Source organism: Atractosteus spatula, chromosome 8 (genome assembly GCF_055471065.1).
Source record: "Atractosteus spatula isolate fAtrSpa1 chromosome 8, fAtrSpa1.hap1, whole genome shotgun sequence".
NCBI lineage: Eukaryota > Metazoa > Chordata > Actinopteri > Semionotiformes > Lepisosteidae > Atractosteus > Atractosteus spatula.
Window position 1 is genome coordinate 31,922,945 of NC_142713.1, and position 14,466 is coordinate 31,937,410.

Consider the following 14,466-nt stretch of genomic DNA (forward strand, 5'->3'; position numbering starts at 1 on the left):
CGGATCCAAGGATAGAGGTGATGTGTTTGTAGGTGTGGAGCAGGGTATCTGATTCAGAATCTGAGAGGGGTCAAAAAGAGCAAGTAGAAGTCAGGGGGCTGGTAGGAGGTGGAAGTAAGTTAGAGAGAGAGGTGTCAAAGAGATTGTGAATTTTGGAGGAGTGCAGAGGAGCATGTAGGGGTTAAAAAGGGAAAATGAAGAAAATATTGTAAGACAGTGGTTCCCATCCTGGTCAAGATGAGCCATACCCCTCCAGTGCGATATTTTTGCCAGTGAGTATGTTAAAGTGCAGATTTAATGTGTGGTGGTCAGCTTCCCCTGCAACTAAATCTCAGCTTTCAGGTGCTGTCTAAAGAGAGTAGATTCCCCTTCAGGAAGCTATGTCTCCAGATGCAGAACATTCACCACTGTCTAGGCTCCTAGGAGGTGACACTGTCCTCTGTAATATGTTCAGGGCCAACTGAGCTCCTAGTACACAAGGTTTATAAAAACTTTAGAAAAATAAGGTTCTCTTCTCTTTGTTAACACATTGTAACAAGGCTTTTCATTTGTTCGTATGTGATTAAAAGCAATAACATTGCAAAAATACACAACCATTTTGTCTTGTGCTTTTATTTGTGACACACACTGTTTTTACCTTGTCCATCTTTGGTGACATACAGTAGCTCAGAATTCCTGAAACATGCTGTATTTCTTTTTTATTATTCAAAATTAACCATGTAAACCATGTAACCATACTGCAGTGGCTACATTCTAGAACACACTGATGACTAACCAACAAGTGGCAATAACCCAATCCTAATCTAAATGAAGTGCCAACATCCTTTATTCATGAACGTTTGATCTCTATGATATTAGCAGAAGGGTTATAAGATTTAGAAAATCATATCAAAACCTATGAACCGTTTAATACTATGTATTGTTTCCAAAGTGTCACATATGCGTTTCAAGAGATATACTGTAACTTCATGAATTTAAAAGTTTCAAGAAATTAGCAGTTGTCAGGGTTTGTATTTTTTAAATTTACTTTAGCAGCAGTGTTCTTCATCATCATTAGAAACAAGCGTTCATGTTGTACTCTCGAGAACAATAGGACACAATGGATATAAAACAGAAATTACTATAGTGTTCTACTCTCGAGAAACGAAGTCGATAATCGAGGTTAGAATCGAAATCCTGACATACGATTTAATACATTCTCGATGTTCTTCACACCACTTGAGGGCGCAATTTGTGCTTAACGGGAGAGGTGAGGCGGACCCTTCAGGAAAAAACTCAACAAAACACACAGGGACGTCACTGAGTTTATTTGAACATCACTAGCTACCTGGGTAAATTTTCCCTGTTTTCGGAAACTGTTGCTAACTTTTTGTAGGTTTTCTGTGGTTTATGTCCTCTCCGGATACATCTTTTTGATTCTTTTATAGGAGGTCAGCTACCCTGTGCCCTGCTGCAAGCTCTCCAGTTCTCCTCTGTTCTGCTTATGTGACACATTGTGCCATGCGGTAACACTTGCCTGCTTGGGGGAAGTGCGTCCGTCCTTATCCTGAAACAGGTAAGGTAAGATTTTTTTTGTTTTACTCTGCGTCTGAAGCTGCTGTTTTATTTGCAGTACCTTCTAAGCTTTGTGTTCATCTTTTGGCGTGTCAGAAGAATCATGGAGCGCAAAAGTCGTGAAAGCAGAGGTTAAATGTGGGGGAAAAAACTAAGCCAATTTGTATTTAATTGTTAATAGAGATATATGGCGTAAGATTCTTTAGTCGATTTTATTATACCGTTTGTTATATTATAAGTACTTTCATCTTCGTTTTCCATAACAAAAGTAAGATCTTAGTGAGCTTGTAGATTGTACTATTGTGCTAAAGCTCACGTCTGCTGTTGTTATCGTGTTTTACTGCTTCAGTCCATTGTTAGAAAAGGCTAAGATTGTAGTTTGCCAAAGGTGAACCAAACAAAATGTGCGTATTTAAAAACGTTACATTTAGCGATGTAGTGTGGTGGAAAAAAGTGTTCCTCAAGGGCTTGCTACTGTATACTGTACCTCCAGGGCAACCTGATATCTAAGGGTTAGTATATAGAAACGCCACACCTGTATCCTGACTACTCGCCTGGCTCGGTTGCCATAACAGTTTCGACAACAGTCTGCGCTTTTTTCCCCATTCCTAACTCGTGTTATACAAAACCTATTAATACCGAGACCATGAAAGGTTCCATTTAAAGCCAACAAAGGATGCTTTATTAAAACCAAAATAGAGGAAACGTTAATTGTAAGAACCCGTAGGCAAAAGTAGCTTTTTTATAGATGTAAAATAAGACGTTCTTTGTGTTGAAGCGCGGTGTTCCCCAAACTGTCAAGAATAGATATTATTGTTATCAATGAACATTGAAACTGATATGATAACATTCCATTTGATAACCACGTACAACCATATACAGCGTAGTCGTTTTTTGAATAGGGCGGTCCTGCTACCATCTCTGCTTTAGACTGAACAAATTGAACGCACAGTATGGTGCCAAATAATTGAGTGCTATGGTTGTTTAACTGATTGAAAGGAGGCTCACATCATTGCTCAGCTGTCTTTAAATGATGGTATGAGAAGAAAGTGTGCATTTATGAATATGGGTTTGTCCTACTGTCGATCTGCTGCACATTATTATTTTATTGTTGTTGATTTAATTGGGGGTGTTTAATTACTACACATGCTACATGCAATTACTACATATTTAGTAAATAGATTATTGTCAAGCCAGTATTTAATAACTAACTCACAAGTGCACTAGTTTGCTTCTTTTAGAGATAATAAATATTAACACGATCACTTTTTAAACTTTCTTTTTTCAGTATACACAATGCTTTCCTGTATGTCCCAAAGGTGTAACAGTTGTTACATTAAAAAAAAAAAACTTCCTCTGTGGCACTGCTCCTTGATATTAAATCAAACATCTGTGATAACCACCAGAGGCATGTGAAATTCCAATGGTGGGCTGAAGATTACTGTTTGTTAGACACTAGACTAGGAAAAAAAAACTCCACTGTCTACCAAAGTTATTTTTTATTTCTGTGTAGTTGACAGTTCTTTTAGAGAGTATGAAATGTCACAAGTGTCCCATTAGTTTTCTTCCCTTGTTTTTTTAAGTATAAATCTACTGGCCTCTGGTAGGTCTCAATCCAGTTTAGAGAATATTAATCAAAAACCCTGAAACATTTCACTAAAAAGTGGGTGAAGAACTGTAATATAGTTCATAGCTTGCTTGGTCAGACGATTCATGTTTTAAGTGGTTTTAATGTCTAGATGTTCTTGATAAGTACACTGAAATTAATATGAAGTGACACTGCTTTGCATGTGCTTTTAATATGTTTTTGAAGTATTATCGCTTTTAGTCCACAGTATAATAGGATGCTTCTGGATGCTTTTGCTTCATCCATAGTGACAACTGGCATTGTATTGTTTCTGTTTTTTTTCTGATATGCTGATTTTATTGGTCTTTTTAGTTAAAAATAAATTCTTTGAATACCAGAGCTTTTATAAAAATTAAATCACCTTTTTAAAAATGTCTTACTGTTTGGTGATATAATCTTATAAAGGAAAGAAGTATTTATCTAAATATGTGATGGGGAGTTCCTCATTAGTATCCTGTACCTAATTAATTTTTTCATAGGAAGAAATTAGCTTAGATGACCTTTTAATTAAAAAGTGGTTCTTTGGAGTTTTATGGGCAGCACAAGAAATATGAAAGTCCTAATGTATAATGTGTTCTTGTCAAAATAATTGTATTCAAGTTGGGATAAACATTAACAATTGTCAGTAATGATGTACTCTAACTCTACACATGTAAAATATAACATACTGCAGCATGGTTTATACAGTATGAACTTTTATACCAAAAGGTGACACAAATTGTGTTGAATGTAATTCAACATCAGTTTTCATAAAACAGAATGGTTTGGATGAGAGCAGCACAACATTTGGATAACTGTTCAATTTTCCATTATCTTCTTATGAGCTGTTTTCCCAGGTTTTATGTAGAGTTGACTGCAGATTGCATTTTTGTAGGTCTTGTGCTAGTGGTCTGAATGACACTTTTTCCAAAGTTCACTGGATACAAATATATAGGGTCTGAATGACTTAAAAACAATTATGAGTCTTAAGGGTCTGCAGAAGCACAAATATTAACAGAGCATTAGCCAAAGTCTAGCTGTTAATTCAAACGCTTCAGTCCACTTACTGAAGCAGCAATACAGCACAATGGTGAAATGGCGACTCTTCAAAAATTAACCTACAATAACATTCAACCTTATAAACATTTGTCTATGATAGTGTCTCCCATTTGCTGTTGAAAAATCATAGCATGTAGTTTCAGCTTTATCCCAGGAGTCATTTCATTCAATATCAGTCTATACTAAGAGTGTCCAATGGAGCTGACCAGTGTGAGGTGACGTGCACTTGAGTGATAGAGAAATTAGTTTTCAGTAATATACAGATTTGAGATGCCTCTCACATAGAATTAAAATTAACCTTCCAATACTTTCTGATAAGCTTACAAATAAGCTATAAGTAATAAGCATAAGCTGGTATAACAGTTGAACATGTATATGGTGTTAATGAGGTTTCCAGGTTTTACATTTAGTCATTAGCATTAATAGAGATTCATGTAACACATCAGCTGGAATAATATCATTCTCACAACAGTCATCAAGCTAATAAATGGTATGCCTTAGAACAGTCCTCATTGCATATTAGAAACTGAATGTTTGTAATCTACAAGGTATGTAATTTAAATATGCAATGTGTATATTTTTTCTGATTATTACTACTGATAAAATTACCAATGAATATGACTCCACATTAAAAGAAAAGTCATTGCTTTGTGTGGCCAGCTGATGTCCCAAAGTTTCAGGCATCACTGTACCTTTTGTTGGTTGTTAACTAGATATTAATTCAGGTTGGAAGAAAAAAACCCTTTTCATTCTATCCACTCAGGGTCTATTGCTCTTCTGTTTCTCTTGGACATTAATTTCTCTTTACTGTGCCAGTTAGCAAATAGTTATTACAGTGTGTTTGTACAGTACGTGACTCTCTCAGGGTGTGCCATGCTTACTATTGTACAGCTTGAGTCAACGTGACCTTACTGAATTCATTTGTATTCTTCCTCAATTCTTGTTAGAAAAGTTATCTTAACAGTTTCTAGTGTTAGCTTCAGTGTTCTGGCTCTTTTTCTACTTTCTGTTTGTCATTTCCGATGCCTAAAATATATACAAATTGTGATTACTTTAAGAAGAATCTGTTTACACATCCTACCTCAGAGGCATCCATGCTATTGTTTGGAAGGTGTATGATATGAAATAGAGGATGTTTTTTTTTTGAGGGGGAGGGGTGTTGACTGAGAGTGATGTCATTCGTAGATAAAGCAGACGCTGCAGTAAGCAAATTGATGGTGCACTCACCCGACTTAAGACATTTTTGTGTTTTTTAATAATTAAAATCGGAGCTCCAAACCCAAATAAAGCTGGGGTGTCCAGTACTGCTCCTGAATGTCTGGTGTGTCTGCAGGTTTTCCCAGCAATTTTAGAGCAGCAGCAGCAGCACCTGAAGAGCTGGAAGAAGCTGTTAAAACAGTCCAGTGAAGGCAGAAACCAGCTGGTTCAGCTCATTAAGAGCCGAGTTGGAATGAAACCTCATAGACACACCATCGTTCCAAGACCAGGATTGAACACCCCTGAAATAAAGGGAACAGATGGCACAGAATGCTAACACTAATGAAGAAGCAGAATCAGTAATATTTAAAGAGCTGCTGATCGCTCCATCATAAAACTTTGTGTGGAGAATGTCTTTCATTTTATAGCTGTCATTTAGTGTCCTTATTAAAACATCAAGACCAAAGACTTCATCATATAATATGCCTCAATTTCAAGCATGTATTCTTTTAAAACATTTTTGTAGCCTGACGTTTTTATCTGTGCTTTGACTCTGTGCATGACCTGTGCATGACCTTAATGTGGAAACTTCTGTTAGTTAAATAAACTTCATGCATTCCACATAAGTATTTTGGGATTTTTTTAAATGATGTCCCAACTGATCTTACTATTTTAGCACTCCCAGCTCTTCATTGGCAGCATGTAGAGACATAATTGATACAAGTCAGTTATAGAAACAAGAAGTGTTTAGATTTGCCACAGTAAACTAGGACTGACTAGCAGCTGCCCTGAGAAACTGGATCTGGAGAAAGTCTTTTAATTTGCTCCCAATTTTAGAAATTTATAGTTTTGTTTTTAATTTAACCCTCTACCACAATGCCTCAGTCTAATTATTTTAGATTATTTTCATCTGTTTAAAGAATAATAATAAGGGTCAGCATTCATATGGCACGTTCAGTACCTGGGGCCTTTTTATTTACCTGACCATCTCAACTTTTGTAAGATAAATTCACCTTGGGTCTCGGAGTTTGGAAAAGCTAGTCATTTTTAAAAGCCTTCCTTTCCAACTCTGATCTGGCAAAAGTCAGTCTAAAGTTAAACGGTGACCTTTAGCAAAATGCACACCCTGCATTTAATATCAAGGAGGTAGATAATATCAAGTACTGTAGGTGCAGTAGCTGTGCCAGTATGTGTAGGCTGCAGTGGAACAGGTCGAGGTTTATTCCATGCTGAAAAGAAAAGAGATACAGTGTTTCGACTGTGGAGCCTTTCTCAGGTGTCTTCAGGCATCTTTCCTTTCCAGCTACTGTGTGATCTGGCAGAAGTCAATCTGAAGTTAAATGCTCACCTTGCACCCTGCACTGAAGATTGATGTCATCACTGTGTGTAGCAATCAACACACAGTGTAAATCAACAGGGTGTTCAAGAAATAAAATATCAGGAGCCCTTAAATAATTTTTGGAAAATTGGTAGACAAAGTATAGTATAAGTGATGAGTTTTATTCACACTTAGCCCCTTACCATAATTCCAAGCTGATACTTAGGGTTTTTATATGAAACATCTGGTATCTTTGGATCAATAAGCTACTGACTACCAGATGGGCCAAAAGGCCTCTTGTTTGTTTTGTGTTCTTATGTGTGGGACATGGATCTTTAAGTTTAGCATTGTGGTTAGTATTTCTTTATGAACCTTACAGACCAAATTCTGATTGGTTTCATGTCCCCTTACATTTTATTTCCCCCTTCTCAGATTTGAATTTGCACATTTTTTACATTTAATCTGGGTTCCGAGGATATTGAATAGGTATTGATGATATCAAGTAGGTAGCTGCCTTAGCATGCGAAGCCTGCAAAGGAACATGTAAAGGTTAATTGCGGGCTGAAAGGAAAAGAGACACAACATTTCGGCTGTGGAGTCTTCTTCAGGTGTCTTCAGGCGCTTTTATATACCTGCAACTATCCAAAAAATCTCCTAGCACTTTAAATGGCACTTTTCTGAGTATTTTCATTATCAGTGTTGGGTATAAAAACTGACAGTTTGCGTGACTTCCACCCTTTGATGTGTGAAACTGCTGTAACCTAGCCTAGTTGTGCTTTCAAAACTATAAACTTAAAGTAAACACAATGATTGCCAAATTTTAATGCTTGAGAGCTTAACCATTTCTTGGTTTTTGTAAATATTTTCTTTCTGTTTAGAATCACTTTTTCACTTTAGGTTGACTTTTGCCAGGTCACAGAACACAGCGAAACTGAAAACAAAAATAGAATAGCATTTCTCAATTCAGAGGTCCTGGAAACAGCCACATGAGTTTTCCTAGCAAAATCTGAAGTTGCTGGGCGATGGCTCTGATTGACTGTTGAAGCCAAGTGTAACAGATATCAGAGTAGCTGCAATTCCTAAAGCATATAATGTAGACAACCTTGTGACACTGATAGGTCTTCTTGTGTTTTACTTTTTAAAACTGGTTTGCCATTTACAGTAATTCCGGTAAAGATCCAGTGTTAGTACTATCTGTAAATTTGTAAAATGCAAAAAAAAAATGTCTGCTGATTCAAAAAACGCGATCTTGCCAATACAAACATGCGTGGTGCAGTTTGCAAAGGGTGTTGATGACAAGGTGGGTAGCTGAAAGGAAGGGAGAAGTCGAAGTGCGTAATGAATTGTGATCTTCACTCTAAATGGACTTGCTACTGGTTTTGGAGGTTAACTGTACTGGAGGACAGCAGCATGTTTGTTTAGTGGCTTCCAACAAAAAATGTTGTTTAGGAAAATAGACAGCTGCTAGTTTGTCAAAAAACATGATTGCAAGTCAGACAACACTCCCGACACTCTAAACTATGGATGCTTTTGGGCCCCTTTGTATTATTTATCGACAGTTTTGGAAATGAGATGAAAATACAAAAAATTTGTTAAAATCCATCACACAATTGATGTACTACCTGAAGTTAACAGTTGGCACTCATCGGGCTTATTCTGTTTAAAAATGGGTGATTTTCTTTGTTTTGCGGTGAAAAGTGTTCCCTTCCTGGGGAGGAGAAACGTTCTGTGTGTGCGAGATGTTTTTTCTGTCTTTGCGCGAACTGAGCATTCTGTAGTGCAGGAAACTTTTATTACCTCTAGAGAGTTGAAATTAAAGACCTAAACAAAAGAAATTGTGTTGACAGTTTGTGTGGATGTTAGAAACATGTTTAATGCTTTTTTCTGCAATCACTCTGATGTACTGTACCTGCACAATGCAGGTCAGGGGTGTGGAAATCAAGATTCCAGGGGTTTAGGCAGGGTCACATTTTCACTGTGTGTGCCCGGGGGGTTGTATAATGTTGAGTGGCAGAAAACATAGTTCTGAAAAGACAAAGCGTAATAGTACAGTTCTGTTTCTAGAGATGTAGCATTCGAGTCCCAGTGGTCTTTTTCAGATTAAACAGTGAAACATGAACAGGGACATATAAGTGAAGACTATATGAAGGTTTACTCAAAATTGAGAACAGGAGACATTTCTGTTCACAAAGAGTTGCAGTAATATGGAACAAGCTACCCAACCATATTGTCGAAGCTGATTCACTGGCTTCTTTATATAAATGGCAGGGTGAGATCCTAAGTTTTAGTAACTTATATCCAAACAGGCTAGATGGACCTCTCATTTGTAACCTTTGTTGTACTCTGCATACTAACTGATTTACAGTTAACTCTGACTTTTTCACAGGTTCTCTGCTATTTATCCATTAGACTCTAATAGAGTCCTCTTGTCACAAGCACTTAGTTTAGTCTACGCAGTTAACTAGATAATTAGCACTCAGGAGAAAGTCTCTAATGACAACACTTTGTTATTAATATGTTCATCTCATTTCTGTAGCAACTAATTAACAGATTGATTGCAAGGTGGCTTCTGGGTTTATTTTGCCCTTAAGGCCCAGTCATTGCACATACGTAATAACGTTATTTAATAACAGTGATGATTATTATCACTAGCCAAGTTTAATTTTTACTGCACACAATTACACTCAAAGTCACAAGTCTCCAAAATTGTAGTCTCCTATCAGACTTAATAAATGCATTGACTCTAAAGTAACAGCATTCAGAAGGAAAATGAATCTACAGTAAGAATGTTCTGTGCTCTCATTTCTTTCATCTTCTATTGTTTGCTTCATAAAATAACAGTCTAATGATTAAAACATATTGCAAACCATCATGATGGTTTTGCCATAAGGCAATCAACATCATTTGTTCAAACAAATAAACTAAATTAAAGAGGAATAAAAAAGATTAAAAAGCCATTTTAAGTGAAGACTCATCTTTTTTAACTGTTATAATAGATTTCACAATTATGGGTAAATTTATATTAGTTTAACTTGAATGTGCACATTATAAAAAATATTAGCTAAACCTTTTACATTCATTTAATATTTGGTTCTCCTTGTGCACTGATACATAATCCAGTTCATCATCACAAATAAAATGTATTCATTTTTTAAAAATAATTCATAGAAATTAATGACTTCCCTTTGCATTTTTACACATTTAGTTTAACTTGATTTCCTTATATTCCTTTCATGCAACAAATATTGTTTAACTCACAATGTTCAAACTCTTGGTAAAAAAAGCAAGTTCTGAACTTCTGTTTCTGAACTTTTTCAGAGAAAAAACATATTTTTTGACCATCTGAGCAGTCTTAACATTTGTGCAAATATAGGCTTGTACTGTAAGTACAGTAACTTATGGTGGAATCTGTCATCTTTTAGTCTCTTTCATTATATTTTACTCTACTGTAAAATATTTTAAATACTGTACCTTGAATAGCAAGGAGTATGAGGGGCTCATATGAATTTTAGAAGTGAAATTGGATTCAGTGATAAAGCACAAAAATATAATTGTGAGCCCTGTTTATATAACCTGGCATTTGCACCATGAATTGCAGTCCTCTTTACTTTGTTTTTTCAGTAAAATACTTAAAATTAGATAATACCTCAATCCGCTCAGTTACCACCTTCTTTAGTCATACTTAGCTTGGATTTAGTTTTCAGTTTTACAGTAGGTGTCTATGCTGACATTTGGAAGTGTAGGACTGTACTGTTAGTCTGGTGTTCTGATTTGCCTCCTGTGAGTCATATGTGCCCATCATGAAATACAAGTCTTAATTGCATAAATAAAAGCATTGATTGGTGGTAACTGGGCTGGAACAATATATTTGAATGTAAAACCAGTCCAGGAGTTTATCAGTGTGAGGTTTTTGTATTTTATCTTTCTAAAATGGAGCCAGTCAGCCCTGTGCATATTGGTAAACTCATAGGGAACACATCTCTGTGTCCCTTAGAGATTTTGTCAGTTTGGCTGAGTGTGGTGCTATTGAAGAAGTTTCCTCTGACCTCATGTCTAGTGTTGTTTTGCTCTTTGTACTCTATTCATAGCCTTATTTCTGGAAGGATTGTGGTTGGACATACCTCTTTGTTCTTTTTCCTGTTTGCTGTGGCTCTGCAAGAAAAGCAAGATCTTTACATAAAATCGAAAGTAGAGTACCGAGAATTGTGTATCCCTTGTGATCTTTGTTTACAAATAGCAGCTGTAGACTATACACTGCCTGTCCCGGAAGCAACATGATCTGTACAGTTCAGTCAGGGAAAATGTTGCAGGTTTGTGTCTGATAGGGGAATCATTCCTCAGGTGCCTAACTGAATAGCGTTGGAGTTGCTTCAGAGGTGCTTGGAAACTGTATCTGTGTGGTATACGGAGCCGGCCCTTGGCTTAGGTGACTGCCTGGGGCAAAAACCAGTCCTCGTCCTGGTGGTATAGGTTTTATGGTATAGATAGAAAAATATTTTATTTTGTTATTAAAATCAACAATACTTTAAACTTAAAAGTTAAATACTAGGGCTTTTAGGATACAAAAAGAATGTCTTTTAAAACTGGTCTTAATTTGGTTAGAATTCAATATGAGTTCACTATGTTCACTATGAGTTTTGTTCTCTTCTTAGGTTTTTATTGAGTGTCAACACAACTGTTTCTAGAAAGTCATTATCGGCTTTTTGTATTTATAGTGCCCTCTCTTGTCTAAATCTGAATGATTGTATTTAAATCATTATTAAAAGCTGAATCTCTTCAAAGGCGCTTACAGGAGCTGCCTATTTTCCACCAGATGCTGCCACACCCTTTCCATAATAATTTGTTATAGAAAGAACATGGTTGCCTAGCAACCAGTGATCCAGTAAGAAGTTGGGTATTCATGTCCTGGCTGGATACCTGGTTAAAGTTAGGCTGTCAGCTTGGCAACCATATAGGGTTTCATGTAAATTATTGTGTGAATATAACATAGTATTGGCTCACTCAGTCATTGAAGCAGTGACGGTCTTATTCTAAGGGCAGTATGTTTGAGCCCTGCATTCAAAGGTTATCAGTATGTTTTATTTGCTGTATCCATCCATCCTTATTCTGGGTAAAGACTGTGGCGACCTGGAGCCCGTCCTGGGAACCCTGGGGGCAAGTCGGGATACGCCCTGGACAGGATGCCAGTCCATCACAGGGCACACACACACACGAGAGCACAGGGGCAATTTAGACACGCCAGCCAGCCTAGCAAGCATGTCTTTGGGAAGTGGGAGGAAACCGGAGCTATTTATTGTTTGAGGTAATGAGAAGTTGAAATAAAGTTTATCTAAAAATAACTTTATTCACGTTATTTTCTGTTTCATTAACTTGGAAAGATATGTATATTTGTCATTTTCTTTTAGTATCAGTCAGGGAAAGGGCAAATAAAAATGGCTCATGAATTAATTTTCAATTAAAAATGAACGTAGCAAATTACAAGTAATTGATTTTCAGTACGTGGTGGTTCTATATTAAGTAAGAGTTTCATGTTGACTGCTCAAACCATTACCTGGATTTGGGTTAAGATGTTAACAGTTTACAATGTGGTGTTCTTATGAATTAATAATACACATTTTACAATTAAACTTTTACTAAAATTCAAGGCCAAACATAAGCACATTTTTAACATTTTGTAAAAGGCATTAAAAGAGCAGACTTACTGTATGGGTCTCTTCTACAGATCTTACGTGAGACGGGAACCTTTCCTATCACTCTCATTTCAAGATTATATTTCTTTCATTGCTCTTCATTTTCAGTATACTGTAAGTCCTAATTATTAAATGTTTTCCTAAGCAGTTGGTGAAATGTTGGGGGTGAAGTTGTATTGTGCAACAGTGAAAAGCTGACTTATGTTCCTCTGAGTCGGAACTGGTTTAGCAGCTCAGACCTGACTATCTGAGCTGCTACAGCTACAGGACTTCCTGGGATACCTGATTTGTAGAAATTTGTACAGAACTGGCATATTACAGTTTTTGGTCCTATTTACTGTATCTGGAAAGATTACATTGATGTATTCTGATTTTAATCCCACTTGTTTGTCCTAGCGGAACTGTGCAAACCAATTTGATCAAGGATGGTTTCTTTCAATCAGCGGTCAGTAGCAGCAGGGTGATTTTTTTAAATTTAAGAATGACATTTAAACATGCTCAGCCAGCGAGAAGCATTTGAAAAGAAACTGATAAGAATACAGTGGCTGTGCCTTTTATTAAAGAGAGCTTGTGATACCCTCTATAAAAAGTCACAGTAATGCCTTTTGGTCTGTTCTTTTCTTCGTCTGTTAAGTTTTGTTAAATCTGTTACATCAGCGGTCTGTGGACTGCTGCCGTGGCAGAATTCTGACCATCACAGAGGATAGTCACCACCCCGGGCATGAGCTCTTCACCCCACTGCCCTCAGGCAAGAGATACAAGAGCATACAGACACTAACCACTAGAGTCTTCAATAGCTTCTACCCACAAGCAGTGCGATTGGTGAACACATTTAGCCATGCCCCTCGGACCACACCTACACCATCTACCTCATTATAATTTCTTATTTATTACACATCTCCAGTCATTGTTTACACGTCTGTATTGTTTACATTCAAGCTGTTTACTTGTTTACTTGTACATTGTCTACTGTTTGTAGATTGTCTTGATGCACTGTCTGCACTTTGTGTTTGTACACTTGTTTTAACAATCGAGAGACTTTCTGTAAGTAAGAATTCCATTGTACCAGTACCGGTTACATATGGCAATAAAGTTCAAGTTCAAGTTCTTGCTCAGAAATTGATTGTGTTGGCTCCCTTTTAAACAGGGAAGGTGCACCTTAGCTTTAATGCCTTCCAAGGTTCTGGTTATAATGTGTTAGTGCTACTGTAGGGTGATCCCCTTCTTTCTACTACTGTTGTGTAAAAGTGGAAAACATCATCTCTTCCAGACATGAAAGTACAAGAAACTATTTCAAATACTGATGTTCTTTCTACTTTTGTTTTTACTTTTTCATATAGTGTAGCTGTACAGTATATTTGCATGAATTGAATCTCTCTATTAAATACAGTACATGCCCAATTTGCCTACCAGCAGTTTTGTTCTTTATGTGCTCTTTCAGCTTTAGTTCAAGTTTAGTTTCACAAACTATAAACTAACAATACAAATAAATTAAAAGATTACAAACTAAGCTGAAATGTTTTACCTAGGAGACACTTAGAACTTTTAATGGTACACAGAGTTCAAATGGTAATTAAATAAAATGACTCCTGATTACTGTAACTAGTAAAATTTTAGAGCAGAAGGTGAACACTACAGTCCAGTGATAGTAAACAAAGAAAAATAATTGGCAATATTTTAATGTACAGTATATCATAAGTAAAAAAGCTATTGATCACAAGTAATGGTAGCAATGCAATATTCTTGTGTTGACTGTATTTTAGTCTGTCCTATGACATCTGACACTACAGGAGGATTCCCCTTATCAATTAAATTGACAAAAAGTGCAAAAATAAAACTTATAAGCACATCTTGTATGTTGAAGTAATGTGGTGATGTGTAATTTATTACTTTCGAGGAATTTACTGATGTGCTTTTGTGATGTAGATGATAGAAATGGGACTAAGGTACACCACACTCTAGCTTCTCTGGTCAGAGACAAAGTTGGAACAAAGCATTCAGAAAACCGAAAAAAACAAAACAAAGGTACAATGGCACCTGAG

The 14,466-nt window shown here is 36.5% G+C and overlaps 1 protein-coding gene across 2 annotated transcripts in view; it reads left to right on the forward strand.

The window, feature by feature from the left end:
• The first annotated feature begins 1,285 nt into the window (after positions 1 to 1,285).
• The window catches only part of eps8a (EGFR pathway substrate 8a, signaling adaptor), a 96,537-nt gene continuing 83,356 nt past the window's right edge, over positions 1,286 to 14,466 (forward strand). The window contains exons 1-2 of one of the 2 annotated variants that reach the window (XM_088922875.1): positions 1,286 to 1,331; positions 1,428 to 1,555. The gene's annotated coding sequence lies outside the window, so the exon portion shown is untranslated. Of the gene's footprint in view, positions 1,332 to 1,427; positions 1,561 to 14,466 lie in introns of those variants that run through there. The other variant, XM_088922876.1, reaches the window with a different exon arrangement.